The 22,778-nt window shown below is 41.5% G+C and overlaps 1 non-coding gene across 1 annotated transcript; it reads right to left on the bottom strand.

The window, feature by feature from the left end:
- Window positions 1-242: 242 nt before the first annotated feature.
- Window positions 243-406, bottom strand: LOC119251960 (U1 spliceosomal RNA). The gene has a single exon (XR_005126673.1). It is a non-coding gene; the product is annotated as a U1 spliceosomal RNA (small nuclear RNA).
- Between the last annotated feature and the right edge of the window lie 22,372 nt (window positions 407-22,778).

Raw genomic sequence — 22,778 nt, 5'->3', positions numbered from 1 at the left:
GCGGTGGAGGTAGAAGGGATTAACATAGCCACTAACCCGGCTATAGGCACTAAGATCCTTAGGTGCCAAAGCCCACATCACAAAGCACAAGCAAGACCCAAGCAGGTGTCAGATACTATAGATAGGGGGTGTCAGTAGCGCTGACCTTAAGGTAAAGATATGGAGATTAGGGCCATTGTAGAAATTTGGCCCCTTCCAGATTCAACATATGTTTTTTTCCTTTCCTTTTCTTTCTTTTTTTTCAGGGAAGAGCGCAAACGCAGTCCCCCACTACCACAAATTATGCAGTCGAGTTTCCCACATTTGGGGAAATCTCAGGGGTCAGCATATCCGGAGTGTAATGGATAAGCCTTGCCCTGGGAAAACCACCTTCGTGATCATAGTATCTCCCCTGCCAGGTAAGTATCAAATTCAACATATTTTATTCAAAGTCAACAACAAACAAACCACTCCAGGAAGGAAGGAGCCCCTCCCAAAGGGAAGTCTATATCAGTGCAGTCTCTGCTGCTGCACGGGACAGGCAGCCATCCTTCTGCCCACCTGTGCCTATGCAGGTGCCTCTTTTCCCCAACTTGCCAGGGCCACTGAGAGGGGAGTTCTGGTGAAACCTTTCCCAGAGTGAACCCAAGGACCCTGCTCTCCAAACTCAGCAACTCCAAATATGACATCAGTTACATGGGTGTTCACATTTGCAAAATCTCACTTTTTAAGGTGCTTTAGTTGTATGTAAATTATACCTCAGTTGAGTTTTTTAAACTCTTTATAGGATAGAAACATGAATAACATGTAAGTTTAAAAGAATTATTTATAAAGTATATGGGTCGTGTGAAAAATAACACTAATTTGATCAAGGAAAGACCCAAGAACAGACTTGGGTCTGTTTAAAGCTTTGAAAATAGCCATAACCCCCAAATTGACCCTAAACTTCTGATCCGGCACTGAGAAATGTTCTAAATTTTCCAGGAAACAGGGTGGAAGCAGGCTGTTCCCACGCTTGCAGCTAGTTCTGGCCTCCAAGTATATTTGAGATTAATTCACAACTATTAAACAGCTAGTAAATGGTCCACACTCGTGGACACATGCCATGCAAGAGCTCCCTTTGAACTTCATGCCATTTCCTTCCTCAGCTTGGAAACACCAAGCCCAAAGATGCCTGTGCTAGCCAAAGAGCCTGTTAAGCTGACCTGAATGATCCAGGGCCGTACCTCCAGAGTTAATCCAAGCACATGCTGGTGTCACCATTACACTTCCAGCCCCAAACAAGTATCCCAGGGGAGCTGCCGAGTCTAGTAAGCCACTGACAGGGAAAATCTAGCAAAGAAAAATACATGTAAGAAAGATGTGGAAAAAGTTGACTTTGAGGTGTTTTTCCTGGGTCATTCGCATTACAGGCGTAGGGGAATGGTGAGGGAGTAAATCTGACATGGAGAAAGGAGGCTGGATTTAGATGTCAGATGGGCCAGAAATCTGAAAACTAGTTTTCATTCATTCTTGGGAAACGTATTTAAATCACTGGGTTTTAGTTTACTTGTCTGAAAAAAACAAAAACAAAACTGAGTGTATATATGTCATAGGGTGAATCCATATTATGTTAATAACTCTCCCTGGAGGTTTGTTAAGTATTAGTAATATCAGCAAAATCTAGGTGTTTTCACACTTTCTGACCCAGTAGCTGGATTTGAATGGGTTTGATCTGTACATCTATATCTTTTTCTGTTTATGTTATTTATCCCACCAATTCTCAAGGACCCACCCTTGCTTGCATCAAACTCTCTCAGAGACATACTAGAAAAGAGAATTCTTAGGACTTCCCCACCCCCCAGACTCCCTGAAGAATATGTGGGGGTGACCCAGTGAAACTTTTTTTTCAAATATATGATTTTTTTAAGATTTATTTTTATTTATTTATCCATACAAGAACTGGGGTATAGGCCAGAGGTACAAGGGTGAGAGGATTCACCAGAGACAGAGTGGGGAGCAGAACAGGTGGATTTACTGAAATACACTACTGAGGGAAGCAGTGGGCAAGACAGGAAAGGTCTGCTGCACCATGTGAGTTGGCTTCCAGCATTGGGATCGAACTCAGGCCGCAGTGGCTGACTATAGTTTGATAGCGCTGAGACTTAAACCCTGCGCCACCAGGGAGGCCCCTTCAAATAAGTTGTTTTAACAAAAAAGAGGTACCACTACACTTGCATGTGAATGTTCAAACTCTGGAACTCTGACAACATCAGATTCTGGTGAGCACATGAATGACAGGAATACCCACTCATTGCTGGTGGGAATACAAAATGGTACAGCCACTTTGGAAGAAAGTGTGGCGATTTCTTGCAAAACTAAATTTACTCTTATACCATGCAGCAATTGTGCTCCTTGTTATTTACCCAAAGGAAAATATCAATACACGTCAAGAGCCTCCCTGGTGGCCTAGGGGCTAAGTCTCAGCACTATCACCTCAGCATGTGAGTTCGATCCTCAGCCAGGGAGCTAACCCACATAGGACAGCAGACCTCTCCTGTGTCACCTGCTGCTCCCCTCAGCAGTGTATTTCAGTAAATCCGCCTGTTCTGCTCCCCACTCTGTCTCTGGAGAATCCTCTTACCCCCCCCATACACACACCCCTCTAGCCTACACCCCCATTCTTCTATGCAAAAATTAAAAAATAAAAATAAAAATAATTTCTCCTTTAAAAAAAAGAAAGAAAAGAAAATACATGTCGACACAAAAATCTGTATGGGGATGTTTATACCAGCTTTATTCAGCGTTGTCAAAACTTGGAAGCAACCAAGATGCCCTTCAGCAGGTAAATGCATAAATGAACTGTGATACATTCAAACAAGAATGCTTTTTAGCACATTCCTTTGCTTTTCTCCTATTTGCAACAGTGAGTCCAATGAGGACTAACCAAAAGCCATTGGTCGCTTCAACTTCATGAAAGTGACCAAATGGTGAGAAGTAAGTCTCTATGTAGGATAGCCTCATAGGAAAGAGGGTGGAGTTTAGAGAACTGTAAAGAAGAAAGCTGGTCAGCTAATGCTGCCTGCCGCTGTGGCTGTGGGCTTCCAGCTCCTGTAACCTTGGCTATTGAGCAAATAAGAGGTTGCCCAGTTTCCAAACACAATCTGGAGAAGCAAAATATACCTAAATGGCATTTTTTTCTCTCTTTAGAGAACAGACCAGGATTGACATCAGTATTTTATAAGTTCCATATTGGATCTGCAACAGCGGTCTGCCTTATTTTATCGCCAAGTTAGTCTGTATTATTGAAGGTTAACACTCAAGTCTGTGGCTTACTGGGAGAATAAAAACTAAGAATAACAGTTGAAGGGGAACAAATGTTATTTCAAAGGTATTCCACATCAGTTACCACACAACCCAGGTGAGCTTGTCACTCTGCACCCGCCTGGGTGCAGTAACAAACCAGTATCCCCTTATTTGTATAAAGGGAGGATCCCCAAATTTGACTTACAGCTATGCTGAAGCTTTGACTTCAAAATAACTACTCCTGGGTCAACTGGTCCAGGCAGAACTTAATTTTATACTTTTTACTCTTTTCCAAACCCAATACACACACATAAGCATATGCTCAGACATTTTCCTTCTTTCTCTAGCTGATTACATTGACAGTTTTAAATTCTTCTGTGGTTCAGAAGAAGAGGTTTTGGATAATACAGCACATTTATTTCCATTTCTAGGCAATATTTTACTAATAACATAAGATTTGAGGCCAAAGAGAGCCGTGTTCATATCCCAGGACCAAAACTCCATGGGTGACCTAAGTCTCATCCCTCATTATACCTATTACATTTCATTTTGATGGAATATTATTTAATAGCATAACCATAAGAATAATAAAGTATGAAAAATATCTCCAATGCTCTATGAACACAGAATTCCTTTCATTATCAGTAAATCTGATGTCCACAGCATATTTCTCAGTTTACAAAGTTCTTTACACATATATTATCCAAATAAGATAATAAATAGTAACTCATAATGATCTTAAGAGGGTGATAACATTGCAAATCTTATCTTACAGATCAAGAAGCACAGACAGTCACTGGTCAGGTGACTAGACCAGGTTGTGTGTAACCAAGACTGTGGAATCTGTGTGATAGCTTTCATTTTAAAGACAGTTTTAATTGTCAAACAATAATGTAACAGACTTTTACAAGTTTCAGAGACATTGTCTTAAGCCCTGCGCTATAACAAACAATAAATGATAGTTTCTTCCACCCATGCCATCTTATTTCATGGAGAGAAAATCAGCTCCCTGGCTACTCTCAACCATTGCCTGAGAGCTCGCCCTGGGTGAGTTGATACCATCTTCCTGAACCATTCTCTTCCTTTGGGGCATCAATAGGACCCAAGGATTTGATCTCATTTCATTAAGGAATAAATACTAATTAGAGTAGATGATGATAATTAATGAGAAGTGGGTTAAATGCTTTGTGAATTGGCTTACAATTTCTTCATCACCCCACTACCGAAAAAGATTCACCAAACACATATCTGTTGGCGGTTTCTTCTAACTTCTGGGAGCTGTGTGCTCTTCCATTGGAGTCACACATATAAGGCGGCTATTATTCCTTGAAATACATTCTCATTTGCAGTTCTACAAAACTCATGTGAAGCTTTTTAGGCAGCAGAAATCTCGAAGAATACAGAGTCTAACAAATTAGAATGCAACTCTTGAGTCTGGCACTTCCTAACTCTGTAAGCACAATTTTTTAGTATACAATACAGTATTGTTATTCAACACACAATGTTTATAGCAGATGTCTAGAACTTCTACGTTTTGTATAACTAAACCTTTAGATTCACAATAGCATGGATAAACCTTGGAAGGCATTACACTAAGTGAATAAGCCAAGTTCCATTCTTACAACAGTTCTTTGAATGTGGAAATTTCCCTGAGGAGTCTTCCTCATCTTCTATGTACCTGATACAAAGAAGACACTTAGTATTGTTGAATGCATACATGACTGAATTGAATGAATTTCACTCTGTGCAATTACAACCTCCAGATTTCTACTGGGTGCTGTCTGTGCACTGACAATCCTTGTATTCATTCATAGCCAATTCCTTATTAAAAGCCCACAGCAACTGATCCAAGTCTTTACACATCCTTCACACCCTAATCCATTTTTGCCACCACAATCAGCCTCTTTAGTCAGTCTGTTTTCTCCTTGGAAATCTCTGGGGAGAACAATCTTTGCACATAATCATTTAAGGTTATACCTCACAAGCCCTGTCTACTCCTTGGTGTTTTCTGCTGACAAAAACCTTTTCCAAAGCACACTATTATGATTAAGTCCACACTTTTTCCTACTGAATGTCTAAAACACATTGTGAACCGCATGGAACAGTTTTTAAACCCAATGTTTTCTCACATAAGTCTTTATTCCTCTTCAAATCACCAGCCTCCAGACCTTGCCTTAGGAGAAACCAAAGAAAATAGAAAAATCCATGCAAATATATCAACCAGTTTTAGTCTGAAAATATTTGCTTCTAGGAGCCTACCAATTTCAAAATCAGGCTCTTCCACATCAAAAAATCTTGTCCATTCTCAGGGGATTTATAGCAACTCCATTTTCCTGTTCCTAACAAAATGCAGGACAGAAGTAAGATGGTATCCATGGAGGAAATAGGAGGTTGGTGCTTTAAATAAATGTGAGACTGAAGAAAGGCCCCTGGTAATCAAGCAAGTTCCTCTGAGCCATGTCAATGCTATGAGCCCTGAGCTGACCCAAGATTGAAGACATTTAGCTAGTTTCTGTAGGAATTATTGTCAAAAGTCTTTCAGGCAAGCTATTTTAACTTAGACCATTATTGACTATCTTAGGTCTAACCATCAAACCCTTCAATCCTTCAGTTCTAATACTCCCACATTTCTGCTATTATCAGCTTTGTCCAACTTAAGTTTTTTATAGATTGACTCCACTCTGCCTCTACTGAAGTTGGCCAAATGGCTAACATAAACTCCATATGAAATGGAGTAATATTCATTATTGAGTGAAATCTTACAAAGTGAAAACTTGCACATTTATTTGATGCTCTGGAGTTTATATCCATGGTGCAAATCATGTTCTGTTTTTTTTTCTACAGGATTCCAGGCCATTTGTGTCAAAAACATAGTTAATATATTGAGAAAAATGTCTCCAATATATCATTAAGGACATATCTGCATTTGAAAATCTAAAATCTATAGATGACATGACTGCTTCAGTTTTCAAAGGGTTTTTTTTTTTTTCACAACCTCCTCCTTAAGAGTCTTCAAATAAATCAACCTGCCAGCATGTTGAAACTGCTTTCTATGTTGTGTGCTGCAAAAAAAGCTCAGAGTTTACAAGAAAACCACTAATCCCCACACTAGAGGCACTCAGTCTCTTATAGCAGGTGGTAGCTTATCCTGAAGTCATGATTATCTTTAGAGAAGTGAAAACTATCATTTAGGAAAATTTTATAAGAAAAAAAGCTAAAAGAAAATTCTATCCATGAACTTTGCAAATAGGATTAGATTTGTTTAAAATAGTGTAATTTTCTTATGAATATGTATTTCTCCATGGGACCTAGAATTTAAAAATTAGTGAATAGGTGGTTGTATCAATATTTGGTCGTGCCTCCTGAACTGGACTACACAGCTGCAGACCACGCACTGGCAACCACCATGAAACAGTGATTGCCGAAGAATGCACCTCCAGCTTGACTTAGATACCAAGCTACCTGTTCAATCCTGAACCAAATAGAATGAAGGACAGACAGGATTATATGGACTGTTTTGTTTATTTATTTATCTATCTATCTATCTATTTAAAGATTTATTTATTTATTATACAAGAGCTGGGGTGTAGGCCAGAGTGCAGAGTGGGTGAGAGGATTGGTCTCAGCACTATCAAGGTATTGCCAGCCACTGCAGACTGAGTGTGATCCCTGGCCAGGGAGATGACCCACATGGCACAGCAGACCTTTCCTGTGTCTCACCCACTGCTCCCCTCAGCAGTATATTTCAGTAGATCTGCCTGTTCTGCTCCCCACTCTGTCTCTGGTGAATCCTCTCATCACCACCACCCCCACCTCTGACCTACACCCCAGTTCTCATATGCATAAATAAAAACAAATCTTTAAAAAAATAATTAAGCAGAGGACTTCAGGTTGACAGTGGAGAAAAGATTCCCTCTCTCTCTCCTGGATGTAAACAAGAAGATAGTTGACCTGAATTGCTACCAGAAACCATCTAAAATTATAAGAACACTTTATAAGGTTATCAACCCTTAGAAGAATAATAACAATACAAAACACAATAAAACAAACAACAACAAACAATTATAAACCAGAGACATCCTGCAGGAACAGGGAGGGATTGGAAAGGAGGGAGGAAGGAACACAGGGGACTGTGGCAATGGTGCACGAGTGAATTTGTGGTGGAAATTATTTTTTTTTAAAGATTTATTTATTTATTTATTTATACAAGCACTGGGTACAGTCAGAAGCGTGGGAGGGTGAGAGAATTCACCAGAGCCAGGGCCTCCCAGGTGGCGCAGCGGTTGAGCGCTGGGTTGCGAAGCTGCCCGCGGCCTCTGCGGCGCCAGTTCGATCCCCGGCTGCTCCCGGCCACCGAAGGAGGGTCCCACATGGCGCGCAGACCTCTCCTGCCGCCCGCTGCTCCCCTCAGCAGTGTACTTCGGTCCTTCTGCCTGTTCTGCTCCCTGCTCTGGCTCTGGTGAATTCTCTCACCCTCCCGGCTTCTGACTGTACCCAGTGCATGTATAAACCAAACAAACAAACAAACAAATAGATAAATAAATAAGACATGCCTCTAGAAAATTAAAAAAAAAAAAAAAAAAAAAAGAATTCACCAGAGCCAGAGCAGGGAGCAGAGCAGACAGAAGGACCAAAGTACACTGCTGAGGGGAGCAGCGGGCGGCAGGAGAAGCCTGTGTGCCATGTGGGACCCTCGCCTGGTGGCCGGGGATTGAACCGGCGCTGCAGAGGCTGCAGGCAGCTTCACAGCCCAGAGCTCAACCTCTGCGCCACCAAGGGAGGCCCTGTGGTGGAAATTCTATGGGGACTACACTGAAGAAAAGAAAGCAAACATTGTTTAAAAATGAACAATGATGTAAAATATATAAATAAATTTTTAAAATTTAAATAAATATAAGAATTGACAGGATATAACAAATTCAGAAAGAATAAACTAAGTACATTACCTGCAAAAAAAAAAAAAAAAAAGGTATCAAGGTATCATACCCTTACAAGGCAAAGCAGAGCAAAAAGAAAGGAAACTGATGACTTAGTACCATCATTGAGTCACTGGATCATTTGTGTTTATTTTTCTGTGGCATGCAACCAAAAAAAATCCTAAAAAGTACCCAGATCTTTAAAAAATGTCAAAGTTGTCTTTCCCTCCAAATGTTTTACTACTGAGAAATCGCTGGTGATTTTTCACCCTAGTGCAAGTGCTGCATTCAGGGAAAGCAAAGAAGAAACAAAACCTGAATTGAAGGAAGGAAAGAAGAGTCATTACCTGGATCATCAAGAGACCAAGGTGATTTTCCATATGATGACACATACAGGAGGCGTTAGAGCATCTGGGTCTACTCTGCACCTGATCTTACATTTCATTCACATAAATCCTATAACCAGGCATTTGATCTTCTCAGAAATAGGAAAAAAAACACAGACACAGTCCTTTGACTGTTATAAAACTCACCAGCAAAGCAGATCTTTGCCTCTACTGCTAATAAACATCACAGCCTTAGCCAGAAGCACCGTTCTCAGGGAGGGAAAGTCTGCATTTGTTAAATTCATCTTCTCTTTGGCTCCCCACCTACAGTTTCACCCCACGTTTGGTCTGAAAATACACAGACACCTACCAAGATCTCCTGGAAGGCATGGAAGCCATGGCTGGAGCACTGAAAGCTGGAGACCATTTGGATAGTTCTCAGTAAGCAAGCATCTTCCACAGCTTTGAGGTGGAGAAAACTTGGCTTTGTGGTGATGGTAAGCATACTTTCTGGAGTCAGAGAGCCTTGTCTCAATACAGCCTTTGCTTCTTATATGTTCTGGATGTTGGATAAGTTTCTTAAGTCATATATAGTTTAGCATCCTCATATGTAAAATGGAGGTGATAATGACTACACACCTCTAATGGCTGAAACATCTTGATCTCCATCAATCACTTAGCACAGCACCTAGCTGGAAGTGAACTCTCAATATTACACTAGCTATTAAGATGTATGGGAAGCAGGACTTCCCTGGTGGTGCAAGGGGTTAAGCACAGCATTGTGAAGCTACCTGCTGCTTCTGCAGCACAAGTTTGATTCCAGCTGGCCAGGGAGCAGCCCACATGACGCCTCAGACCTGAGGCTCACCCGCTGCCCCCCTCAGCAGTGTATTTCAGTCAGTCTGCCTGTTCTGTTCCCCATTCTGTCTCTGATGAATCCTCTCACCCCCTGCACCTCTGGCCTTCAACCCAGTTCTTGTATGAATAAATAAATAAATCTTAAAAAAGAAAAGATATATGGAAAACAGAAGCAACAATAACAACCCAGTCAGCAGCACTGAAATGGTTAAAAATCCAGGTAAGGGTGCTTTTCAGATAGGGAACAAGAACATGTTTTTTAAGAATTATCCAGAGCTCTTCATAAGCAGTTTAGACTACTTATGTTTATACTCCTGACTGTTGCATTTTCTTATCTAATAAACTTTGCCAGTTCTTCCACTTTATCAATAATGAGTTTGCCTATCACATCTGTAAACAATCAGACCAAGGTCAAGTTTTGCAGGTACTTCCTTCTCCCATCAATAATTTGAAATTGCTTTTCCAGTACCCAAACACTACTACTGCTACACACACACACACACACACACACACACACACACACACACACACACACATTCTGCTTCTTATTTTTTGCATCACACTGTGGCTAAAGAGAAAAAAGAAACTATTACTTATAAATCAGACATTGTTTTCAAGTCTAGGTTAACATTCCTGGAAAATCCATCTATAGTATTTTTCAGGCAGGTTAAAAATCTCTCAGCTGTGATCAAATAGCGTGCCAAGAACATGGTCAGACAGGGAGTTTGGAAAACTGGAAAGGGAGATTTATTTCCATGTGAAAAGTATATCATAGTCAGCTGGGTTGACTATGAAAAGTATATCATAGTCATTCTGTCATGCAGGGTTCTGTGGACAAACCTGTGCTCCGGAAAGAAGTAAATTGGATTTGAGCATGGGGTCCAATCAATATCAGGGTCGACTCGATTCTTCTATCAAGAAGGACTCACTCTTCTCTCCTTTCTCCATTAAAGAAATAACCTTCATTATGGCACATTTGCTAGCATGGATGGTTGAAATTTGAATCTGTAGAGACGGCCATCTATGCTCTGTGTTATGTGACTTTGCTCTATCAACCTCAGGTGACTCTTTGGGCCCCATGATAAGTATAACCTCTAAAACCTGTGAATCACTCAAAATGAAAATAGGTTTCTATTCATGCAGATCTTTCAAAAAAGAATAGAGGACTGACAGTCCTACTGAGAAGCCTTTTGATTCCAAGTATCACTACAGAAATGAAATAAGTTTCAGATTTGGTAAAGAGGGAAGGTCTTACTGAGGCATAAGTAGGAGGGAAGGACGTAGAAGGGACAACGTTTCCCTACCTGACAATCACAAAGAGTCTGAAATTCTAAGTTTTAACTTCAATAACATAATAGGAAAAAAAATAAAGCATGAAATTTAGAATTAAACAGACAGCAACTTGACTCCATATCCTGCACTAAGTCATGGCTGTATTTTGTGTTTCAGTTTCATCAACTATAAAATGGAAATAATAATGGCCTCAGAGTCTTACTATATCAAATGAGTCTGACTATGTCAAATGAGATGGCATAGACTGTTCCTTTGCAAAGCCAAATAAATGGTTCTTCACCGCAAAAGTAACTATCATTAAAATAAAGATACCTTACTAAATAGGGGAAATATTTGAGCATCATACATTTGATAAATGACTAATATACGAAGAACTGATACAACTCAACAAATAAAAAGACAAATAACCCAATTACAAAATGGGCAGAACAGGGCCTCCCCTGGTGGCGCAGCGGGTTGAGTGCAGCGCTGTGAAGCTGTCCGCGGCCTCTTCATCGCCGGTTCAATTCCCAGCCGGCCGGCGAGAGTCCCATATGGCATGGCAGACCTCTCTGACTCGCCAGCTGCTCCCTTCAGCAGTGCTTTCAGCCCATCTGCCTGTTCTGCTCCCCACTCTGTCTCTGGTGAATTCTCTAACCTTCCTGTGCCTCTGGCCTGTACCCAAGTGCTTACACAAATAAACAAATCTATTTTAAAAAAATTGGGCAGAACAAAGCTCTCCTGACTAAAAAGGTGTTAGTGAGAATGCAAATTGGTCCAGCTCCTAGGGAAAAGAGTGTAGAGGTTCCACAACATTTTCTTTTCTTTCTTTTTTTCTTTATTTATTTTAATTTATATATATGTATTTTACATCATTGTTCATGTCTGTACAATGTATGCTTATATGCTTTCTCTTTCAGGTGTGTTCCCCACAAAATTCCCACCTCCACAACATTTTAAAAATAAGTCTACCCTGTGATCCAGCAATTCCACTCCTAGGTGTCTATCCTAATAACACACAAGCAAAGAACAACCAAGAGCACTTTCTGTGTTTGGAGAAACAAGTCCTTCATTGACAAGAGATTGGGGGTGTGTGGGGTGACTAGAACATATCACAGTGCTCATTCTGTAGAACAAAACTTTCCAATCCATGGAAAAGTCAAGGTTTCCCCAGTGGCACAGACATGAAATAGCTAATCCAGCAGGTGGCAGTATTATGATTCATGTGTTAGGTCTGGGTTAAAGGGCTTGAGTCAAGGTTCTTAGATGTAAGCAACTGAATTAGTTCTTACTGCTTGGAGCATTAAAGGATTTAAGGAAAGTCATGGATGAGTTCAAGAAGTTGCTGGAAAGACCCAAGAAGCAAACTTAAAAATGGGCAGGAATAGTAGAGAGGGTGGGTATCGAGAATGTTAACCAGGGTCCTGCCACAGGAGCAGCCTGGATTGGGTGCCTCTTCTGACATCAGGGCACAACAGGTGCCCCCCACCGCCCCCCAATGCTGCCTCTGACTCAGAAATGAATTCTGACTTGTCCCCTGCTACTCAGCTATTCTAGCTCCAAATTCAGAGACCCAGACAGTAGTATTTAATGACAGTAGTGGAGGCAGGGGTCCCCATTCTACCTGCCAGGGCTCAGGGGGAGGAAGCTTCTAAGCTTTCAAGCTTCCTTAGGAGGATATGACGTCCTGCCTCCCCTACCCCACAACTCATGAAAAGAAATATCCTTGAGCATCAGAGGGGCTCCACACACTGGACTGATTAAAAACAAAAATACATGAAGAATGAAGAGCTGCCCATTCACATGGCACAATACTCCTGAGAAAGGGTACACAAGAGTTACACAGGAGGCCAGCCCCAAACATATAAAGAGGGGACAGGCAATGGATTGGTAAAACAGAGCAGAAAAACAATAAAGACCCAACAATCAGTTGGGCTTAACACTTGTGAGAAGGGGTTAAGGAGAATTATGCGGATGAGGTGGACAGATGTGGTGTTGACAGAAGGCTCCAATCTCTTCAAAGTAACAAGTTACAAAAATGTACTCAAGAAGCCAAGGCCAAGTCCCAATCAGAGGATGGAGATTAGTGAGAACTAAAATTCAGAGAGTGGGCAGATACCCTTGGCCCACTCCCAGCAAAAATATTGGCAACAAGACCAGTGCCACATTCTTTCCAGTGTAAGGGGAAGGCCCTGACACTACAGCCATGTTTGACCAGGACTGACTCAGGCACCAAGGAGGAGCTGAAATAGCTTTCTCCTCTTATGGCCATGTCCTCCAAAGCCCTCCCCCAAAGAAAGGAAAAGACAAGAAACATTCATCTCCTGCCAACTACACAAAACCTGTGGGAAGTGTTTTCACAAATATTCTCTCCAAAACCTTACCAAGAAGCCTGTTATCCCATTTTCCCAGAGCAAATGCTGAATATCATAAATGTCAAAAAACCTGTCCTGTCAAAGAACCTGATGTAAGATTCAAACTCTCGTCTACCTCCAAACAGGTCATACATTTCTTATTATTTATGCTCACTCTCATCCCTTACTGTATTCTAGATTCTACATTCCTCATTTTACTCTGATAGGGCACTTTGCATTTCTGAGACTTCTCAAGTCCGAATTTACATTCTCATTAGAATATGTGTGGGTGGATTTGAGGCCACAGATTCAGTATAAAACACTTACAATGACATTTTTTTAAAGATTTATTTATTCATTCATTCATTCATTCATTCATTCATTTATACAAGCACTGGGTACAGTCAGAAGCGCGGGAGGGTAAGAGAATTCACCAGAGCCAGAGCGGGGAGCAGAGCAGGCAGAAGGACCGAAGTACACTGCTGAGGGGAGCAGCGGGCGGCAGGAGAGGTCTGCGCGCCATGGGGGACCCTCCTCCGGTGGCCAGGGAGCAGCTAGGGATTGAACCGATGCTGCAGAGGCTGCGGGCAGCTTCGCAACCCAGCACTCAACCTCTGTGCCACCCGGGAGGTCCTACAATGACATTTTTACTGGAGGATTTTGCAGGACTGGGGTGAATAGAGGGTTAACTATTACTGGTTACTGCTTGTGATATTTTTTCAGGAAAACTAACACAGATGCACATAAAATCTAAATATTAAAGACAAAATAGATGAAATCAAAGAAATTGCAAGACTTTTGGACTGAAATATGTGTTCACTCTTCTCTGTCACTGAGGATATATGAAAATCAACTCTTTGGAAATACTAGTTAGAAGGAGAACACCTATGGAAACTCAGTTAAGACCACCACTCTCTCCCAAGCACACCCTGATCCACCAGTCTCAACTCTCCATTTTGGAGAAAGGTGGGTGCTGATGAACACTCAGAGAATCCAGGCCACCGAGGGCCCTCCCCCACCCCAAGACAGCCACCACTGGCAACAATGGAAACTGCTAGCCAGAAAAATGAGTCAGCACAATTAGATTAAATAGAGCAAAATAAACTTTTGACTTGAGGTCCAGAAAATTTCTAAGAGGTAACAAGCACTAGGTGACTAATTCATGTAAGAGTGATAGGAGGAGGCTCCAGCTAGGAGCTCACCAAACCCAACAGGACCAAGGCAGCCTGGACCACAGGGGACCTTCTGTGCTGACTTCAGGAGGGCCAAGTGGTCAAGCAGGTCATTTTCAGCTCCTATTTCTGTTACTGTATGGCACAGGGTGATTCAAACCGTATGTCCTTAAAACCACTCTACATTTCAGTGGTTTGGTCGTTTGCGGTCCTTTAAAGCACCATGTGACCAATTGCAAAACAAAGCACTCTCACAAACAACGCTTGTTTCCAACCTAAGTCCCTTATCTTCTCTTCCTCATGCATGTAAAGTAATGTGCTTTCTCTTAGAACTCGTTCCAGGGTAAACTGGATTGATGTTATGCTTTGTGTAAACCATGAGGCCAAAGAACAGAAGAATATAAAAGATCCCACACTGGGTAGGATCAAATTTCAGGGCAGCCTGGAGTTCTGAATCTGAGAGTGGTACCCAGGGACATGTGGTTAGAAAAAACATACATTGGTGGTTGTCAACCTCCAAAGGATAGGGATGTGCCCTTGCCGATGAACATGCTTATCTGCAGGCGTGCGTTTTGTGACTGCGTTGCTCTCTCCCAAGTTAAAACAGCTTGGGCTTGGGGGCCTCCCTGGTGGCTTGAAGAGTTAAGACTCAGCACTATGAAGCTATCTGCAGCCACTGCAGAGGGAGCTGACCCACATGGCGCAGCAGACCTCTCCTGTCTTGCCCACTGCTCCCCTCAGCAGTGTATTTTGTCAGGCTGCCTATTCTGCTCCCCTCTCTGTCTCTGGTGAATCCTCTCACCCTCCCCACCCCCCGACTTCTGGCCTACATATACCCCAGCTCTTGTATGCATAAATAAATAAAATAAATCTGTACAAAAAAAAACAAAAAACAGCTTGGGCTTCAACGTCACACAGAATCAGGTTTTGACTTATTCTGTCACACAGAGAGACTTTGTGGAGTGACTATCTTTTCTGAACTTTATCTGTAAAACTGAGACAATGAAATATACACTACAGCAGGGCTGAAAGAATAAGATGAGAAAATATACACAGAACTGAGGGCTGTGACTGGCATATAGAAAGTGTTTAATAAATTTGAACAACTCATAGGACAAAGATTTTATCTAAAATTCTCTTAAGACTGTGTCTTCTCAATTCCTGGTGCTTTAATACTGTGGTTCAATTGTATGTGCGATCCAAGCATTGTTATATTTACAGTTCTCTAATCAGTGATTTCCCACCTCAATAATAGACACCTGCTGCCTTGCACTTGGAAGGGGCCTTAGTCTTAACCCATTAGGGCTGCTATAACAGAACACCAGAAACATGTGGATCAAGCAACAGATATTTTTTCCACTTGTAGGGGCTAAGATGTCTAAGGTCAAGGTACTGGATAATTTGACTCGAGGTGAAGTACCTTTCCTTGGTTTGCAGACTCTCACCTCCTGGTTGGATCTGGGAGCTTTCTCTCTCATGTCTCTTCTCTAAAGGGCACCAATGGGACTCATGTGGGCTCCATCTTTCACATGTCCCGCCTCCAAATGCCATCCTGTGGAAGGGCATACATTTTCAGCCTAATGGGCTGAAACACTAGGGAGTGTTGATATTTTTCTACCAGTGCCCTGACTTTAAGATTTTATTTATTTATTTGCTTTTGCTTAGAAGAACTTGGGTGTAGGCCAGAGGTGCGGGTAGGTAAGAAGATTCATCAAAGTAGGGATCAGAACAGATGGATTCACTGAAATGAAATACACTGCTAAAGGAGCAGCAGGTGAGACCAGATAGGTCTGCTGTGCTATATGTGGGTTAGCTCCCTGGCTGGGGATCGAACTCAGGCCATAGCAGTGGCAGGGCAGAGACTTAACCCCTAAGCTACCAGGGAGGCCCCCAGGGTCCTGACTTTAGACTGCATAAGAAGATCCACTCTGTTCACTCTCAGTCCTCAGGGTAGTCTTCACATCTCAGACTTCCTTTCTCAACCCGATCTTGGTGCCTAAGGAATCAACCTATTCGCTTACCTTCCGGATGCTATGAGCTTACTTTCCCCTTTTGTGGCTTTCCCTAAACAAATTCTCTGCCACTTAAATACAAGGAGATTAATTGCTTATTTGTTATTATGAGAGTGTCAAAAGTCAAGAAGAAATGTATAAGTGCTTGTCATTTCTTTGGCAGAGTGTCAGGATTTGCCAGCAACCTCTTTGCTTGCCATTGCTTGTCGGCCATGGAGCTTGGAGAATGCACCCAAGGGAATGAAGTAGGAGACTGCTCTGATGGGGAGAAAATCCTTTATTTGAAAACATTCATTTGTTCCTGTCAGATTGATAACTGCTGCAAAACTAGAAAAGGGGGCCCTTATTCAGTGATCAGTCCAAGTCTATGATACAGTTATTTGTGGATTCATTAGTCATCACTCATAAATAAAATTGGGGTTTTGTGAACGTTTTTAGGCAGTGGGGGTATCTAGCAAGTATTCCTGTCAACACTAAATGCCCTGATATCATAGGTAAACATGGAAAACATTTCTAGACTACAGACTACACAGATCTGGGGCCACAGGAGAAGAGTAGCTACCTGCTACTTACATTTGCTGGCCCATCACAGAGTAATTTCCTTCATTGCAAAAATATGAGTTTTTTTTAGGGCAAAAAACAGGAAAGTTATTTTGCCTGAGGGTTTCAATAGTGGAGGCGGGGGGGCTGCCCTCTCCCCTTTAACTCTACCTTGCACTGATTTTCCCTAAAGTTCGAATGCCTGAACTCCTCACCCCCACTTGTTTTCTGTATTCCTAGGACTTATTAGTGTCTTAGGATTTGGGATATAGTTATGGCCTGGAAACTAAATTATAAAAATAAATTTTGGGCCTCCCCTGGTGGCGCAGCATGTTGAGTGCAGCGCTGTGAAGCTGTCCGCAGCCTCTGCAGTGCCGGTTCGATTCCCGGACGGTCAGGGAGCAAACCACATGGCGTGGCAGACCTCTCCTGTCGCGCCCGCTGTCCCCTCAGCAGTGCTTTCGGTCTGTCTGCCTGTTCTGCTCCCCACTCTGTCTCTGGTGGGTACTCTCACCCTCCTGCGCTTCTGGCCTGTACCCCAGTTACTGCATAAATAAATAAATCTTAAAAAATAAAATAAAATAAAAATAAACTTCATTTAACTTGGGCAGTAAAAGAATTGCCTAGACAGATATTGGCTATCTCATAGGATGGCAAGAATATGAGATACCCACTTGTGGCAAGAACCAAGAGAAAACCTAGACAAGACCCAGGCTAGAGATGGTTTGCCTAAAATGCCGCCATTGTAGGTGCAATGGTCCTCAGCCACCAAATCCTTGCTATAGTGACCCTGGACTTATGATTGAGCCACAGTATAGAGGGGTAATTGTTAACTGGCCATGCTGTTTGACCTGTTTCTCAACATTCAAAATGTGGTGTTGGAGAGTGAGTCAGATTAGCTGCACATGGGACATACGACAATACTCCAGTCTCAAGAAGGCAGAGTTAAGAAGAGAGTGACCCACTCCTTTCTGTAGAGAGAATAACCTCGTATCCTAAGACTTTTCCCACAATACAAAAAAAAAACAAAAAACAGTTTTATATTCTCGGCAATCAAAATGACTAATGGGTATTATAGTCCATATAGTCATTTTGGATAAGATCTTCCCAGATCCTTCTTCCCTTCTTAACATTTCCAAAAGCAGTGCTCCTGTTTAACACAATTAAACTCTCCCCAGGACAGCCAAGCTCTCACCATCTGGTGGGAGTCCAAAGCCATGCTCCCTCTGGTGCTGTACCTAGCTCCAGGTCTAGGATCTTGGGATGGTGTCCCTCCTCCATTCTTATATTCTGCCACTTTGACTAAACTAAAAATCAAGTTATGACAACACATGATATGTACACACATATAAAAAACAGGATAAAGTAAGAAGACAAAAAAGGAAAGAGAGTAAACCACACACACACACCATGGAAAGAAACATGGGTTGAGTTTATAACTGGTATTACAGGTTGGGTTTTGTTAGAAGTAGACTCTGAGATTGCATTTCATGTCCATGGTATTTATTTGGGAGAGTACTTGGGAAAAACACCTTTGGAAAGGTAGGGAAATGAGAGAGAAGACAAAGGAAAGAGTCAAGCTTCAGTGTGGACCATTTCAAAGACCATAGTTAGGCTCTGAGTGTGTGAGTCATAAATAATTAATCCATTTCAACCTTCCTATCTCAGAAAGTCTTTTGATTCCATCTCTGCAATTAATATGGCATCTTCTTTATGTAGATCCGGATTTCAGTCAACCAAGTGAACAAATAATTAAAAACCACTCCCTGCTGTTCAGTTTTGTTCTTTGAAAGAAAAAATAGCCATGAAATGGACCGATACCAATTAATTCACCTGAAATAAAGTTAGCTTCTTCCATCCTTAATCTAAAACCCTTAGGATCCCTTCCCACACACAGTTTTGAATTTTGTCCTCATAAATTAGTAAAGTTTCATAATGTTTTTGGAGTATAAGATTTCTCCTCTCAGCTTTAATTTTTTAAATTTAATTTTGATTGAGAATCCTCACCCCAGGTATTCTAGGAGCAAACTGTATTTATAGATCAAGAATGGGTAAAGTTGGTGAACAGAGTTCAAAGGCTGTTCCCTTTAAGAGTTAGGGAGTTAGGGACCTCCCTGGTGGTGCAGGGGTTAAGACACAACCTATGAAGCTATCCGAAGCCACTGCAGCACAGCACGACTTCGATCCCCAGCCAGAGAACAACCCACATGATGCAGCAGACCTCTCCTGACTCACCTGCTGCTCTCCTCAGCAGTGTACTTCACTTAATCTTCCTGTTCTGTTTCCCACTCTGTCTCTGGTGAATCCTCTCACTCCCCACACCTCTGGCCTGTACCCCAGTTCTTGTACAAATAAATAAATCTTTAAAAAAAAAAAAAAGAAGAGTTGTGGAGTTAGATACAAAGTCTTCCAGCAAGCTCAATCAGGAAGGAAATGTTCTAAATGGTCACAGACGTTCACTGTGGTTCTGACTTTAGATATTATCTACCCCCAAACCCCATTCGCATTATAATCTATGAAGTCTCATCCTATTTCACTTCACAACATTAGGAGAAATCTAATGAAACTGAATTGAACTGATTGTGTAATTTGGAAGATATTCTTCTTCCACAGTCATAGAAAATACCTCTCTTTTAGGCTATTCCTTGAACTAAGAATTTAGAAATTTGATTTGGTCAGTCACTTTAAAGCTAACTGTTGCTGCCTTTTGATGAATAGTCTCTGTTTGCCCATTCTGATCTACATACTATTCTTTCCCCATCTTGCTGTTTGCTCCAGAAAGGCAATCTCCATGATTTGCATCAACTACATTATCTTAATCTCCTGACTTCATATTGGGTCTGGTTAATGGGATGCACAAGGCAAAGAATCAAGTGGAGAAAGAGAAGGAGGAATTTATTTCCTGCCCTAATCTGCCATGCCATGAATTAGCAGTGACAGAATTCTTTTGCCATACTCCACAGTTCTTACTGGACAACCTTCCACAGTTCCAGCTGCAACTGCAGTTCTCTCTAGGTTCTGGCAGCAAGTCCTTTCCACTGTTCTTTCAGGAATGGTGTATCATTGGGATCTTATAGCTCAAATCCTAAACTATCTCACCATTCTTTGTTAATTTCCCTTAGACTTGCCCACAGTGCTGTGAATAAGCCCTTTGTTAAACTCTTCTCAAATACCCCATGTGAGTGTGTCATTTCATTCTTGCTGAGACCCCCAATAATGCACACCCCAAATCACACTTCTCAATTCCTGTGGGTCCTTATTCCATCCTAGGACATTTAATTCTTGGTCTACCAAACTCTTGCCTCTAACTTGCATTTCATTCCAGATTACCGGGGATGGTAACTTAAATAGCAGACTCATGAGCTTCCAGATTCTCATCCCTGAATTTGAGCTGAACTTCTATTGCTTTTAATGGAAACCAACTGATTCAGATAGATCCGTATTTCTCATATTTTCCTGATATACATACATATACTCCTGGTACCAGTATTTGCATTAGACACGATCCCTGTTTATATATGATAGGAATTTACACTGATAATTAAACAAAATAATAATAATAATTTGTTAGGAAAAAATTGGGAGCCCATGGAATTGACAGGAAAACCGGAAAATGATGTTCCAGAAGGAATAAAGGAGACAAAACATAATCAAAACACTTCAAGAGTTACTCCTGACACCATAGACTACTCACTGCCAATAGCAATGCTCTTGAGCCCAATGCACTTGCACCCCTCTGCCTTGGGTTACTCAATGTCACTGCAACTGTCCCAGGAACTTCTTAGCAGTTTCTCTAGTTCCTTGGCACCAAAATGTTCACATCAGCCACAGACCAACCCTGGGATTAGTGTCAACATACATTTCAGGCTTCTTATTCTCCTTGGTTTCAGAGCTCAGTTGCCTTTCTTGTTGCTTCATTTTCCACTCCTTTCCCCTTGAGCCTTTCTAAGACAATTCATTCTACTCTCTTCTCTCACATACATCCCTTTCTCTGATTCTAGCTGAGCATGCAGCTGAAGTGGAAGTGTTTCTTTTTAATCCAGCAGTTACTGTGAACACATTGAGAATAATGTCCTTGCATTAGAATAAACTGAAGAGCTATGGCAATGGCAGATTCTTTGAGAACACATAGTGAAGTCACAACATTGCTCCTTGAAGAATCACTGTGGCAGGTGCAGGATCTGGACCAGCAGGGTCACTCTCTGAAAGTAACTTGAGATACTATTAATTTGAGTATTAAAAAAAAAGGAAGGATCCTCATTGTGCCATTAAACTGGTGAGACAGATTATCTTAGTTGATGGAAATTTTGTCCATAAAATATTTCCAGTACAGTCACTCCCTGTTCTTTCTAGAACCTCTGTGCACATCTTGGGAAGAGAATCTTGGTACATATCTGAGGAAGTGACACACTAAGACCACTGAAGAACCAAAGTCACCACTGTGGTGACAGGAAGGTGTTCAAACCTTGAACTTGAAATTAAAGCAAAGCCACTAATGTATTACCTTTCTTGTTTATTATGCCTGCCTGCCTAAATCTGTGGTATAGACATTATCTGCTACAAAATGAAATTGTCATTCATTCACTGAGGATATTTAAAAAGTTTTACTGAGTAAGACCATGTGGTTAAGTGTAATAAGCACTAGGTTTGGAATAAGTAGACCAAGCTGATTCACAGACCTCATAAACATTTAATTATCTGTGCAAATATGGACAAACAACTTACTTTCTTTAAACCTACTCCTCATCTATAAAATCCATAAAATGGAAAAAGCAAGGTCATTGTTGACTACAGCTCCGGGTTACCATGAAGATCAGATGGGATAAAGCATGTGACACAGCTTTGCAAATTGGATTAAACAAAGTATAAATGTGAGAGATGACCTAATTCATCTTCAGATTTTAACAGGCGGATTGGGAATTGGCAAATACACATTTGAAATAACAGTCAGGAGTTCAGGGCCTTTCAATCATCAGTTCCCCAAGGCTTTTAAAGAGAGTCCCAGGGCTAAAACTGCATTGCCACATTTGGGGTATGAAAAGGCCATTTAGCTGTCATCCCCTGCTTCTGGCAGACTCTCAGGGAATGCCAGCAAAACGTCTGAAATTGGAACTGCAACCCACCAAGTACATCCAAATCTTTCATCAAACTGTGCCTAGTTTAGAAGCAATATTATGTTAACATTACCCCCACCGTGCATGATTTCTAATGAAGCCAATCTGCCAAGGTGAAATGAGAGTGTGTGTCACGAAGAAGCATAATTGGATTGACCTGAAAACTCAGTTTAAGAAGCAAATAGACCCTCAATTAAAGATGAGCAAAGAGAGTCCAGAAAATATCAGGAATTCTGTCTCCTTAAAATCTGTTCCCCACTCTGTCTCTGGTGAATCTTCTCACCCCACTCACTTCTAGCCTGGACCCCAGCTCTTGTTGCATAAATAAATAAATCTTAAAAAAAAAATCTGTTTTCTCTCTTTTTGACCCTCTCTCTCATTTCTGAATGTAATTAGAATAGAAATTTGTATTGTGTTTACTGAGTCAGATTATCCTGACAGCTAAACACTCCTAATTGCAGGCTAGCAAACTTCAAAGGCAGAAGCAGCTCTTTGGAGCTAGCATGGAACTTCAGGATGTGGAAGATACCAAAGCAGTCTTTAAGTTCAGCCTCTAAACGGTCATTATTTCTTTCCTCTCCTTCATTGCTCCATCGACTTCTACGTCCCGGTAACCACCTCCTGCTAAACCCCAGCCTTTGATTGTCCTTCAGTTTTCTGGACACCATAATGGATTCCAGGAATATAAAGATGAAAAGACAGAAGCCTTGACATTGAAAACTCTGAAATCATCTCTTTTGTTCATTCTTTCACATTCAGATCAAATCATCCATCCTGTGTGATGCTTATCCTTGTTTACCCTGGAAGATTTTTTTTCAAAGATTTATTATTTACTTATGCAAGAACTGGGGTAAAGGCCAGAGGTGCGGGAAGTGACAGGGATCCAACTCATGTTGCAGTGGCTGGTGGTAGCTTCATAGGGCTGTTTTTAACCCCTACGCCACGAGGGT

Source organism: Talpa occidentalis, unplaced genomic scaffold (assembly GCF_014898055.3).
Source record: "Talpa occidentalis isolate TD23 unplaced genomic scaffold, MPIMG_talOcc4v2.1, whole genome shotgun sequence".
Lineage (NCBI taxonomy): Eukaryota > Metazoa > Chordata > Mammalia > Eulipotyphla > Talpidae > Talpa > Talpa occidentalis.
This window is presented reverse-complemented; position numbering and strand designations above follow the sequence as displayed.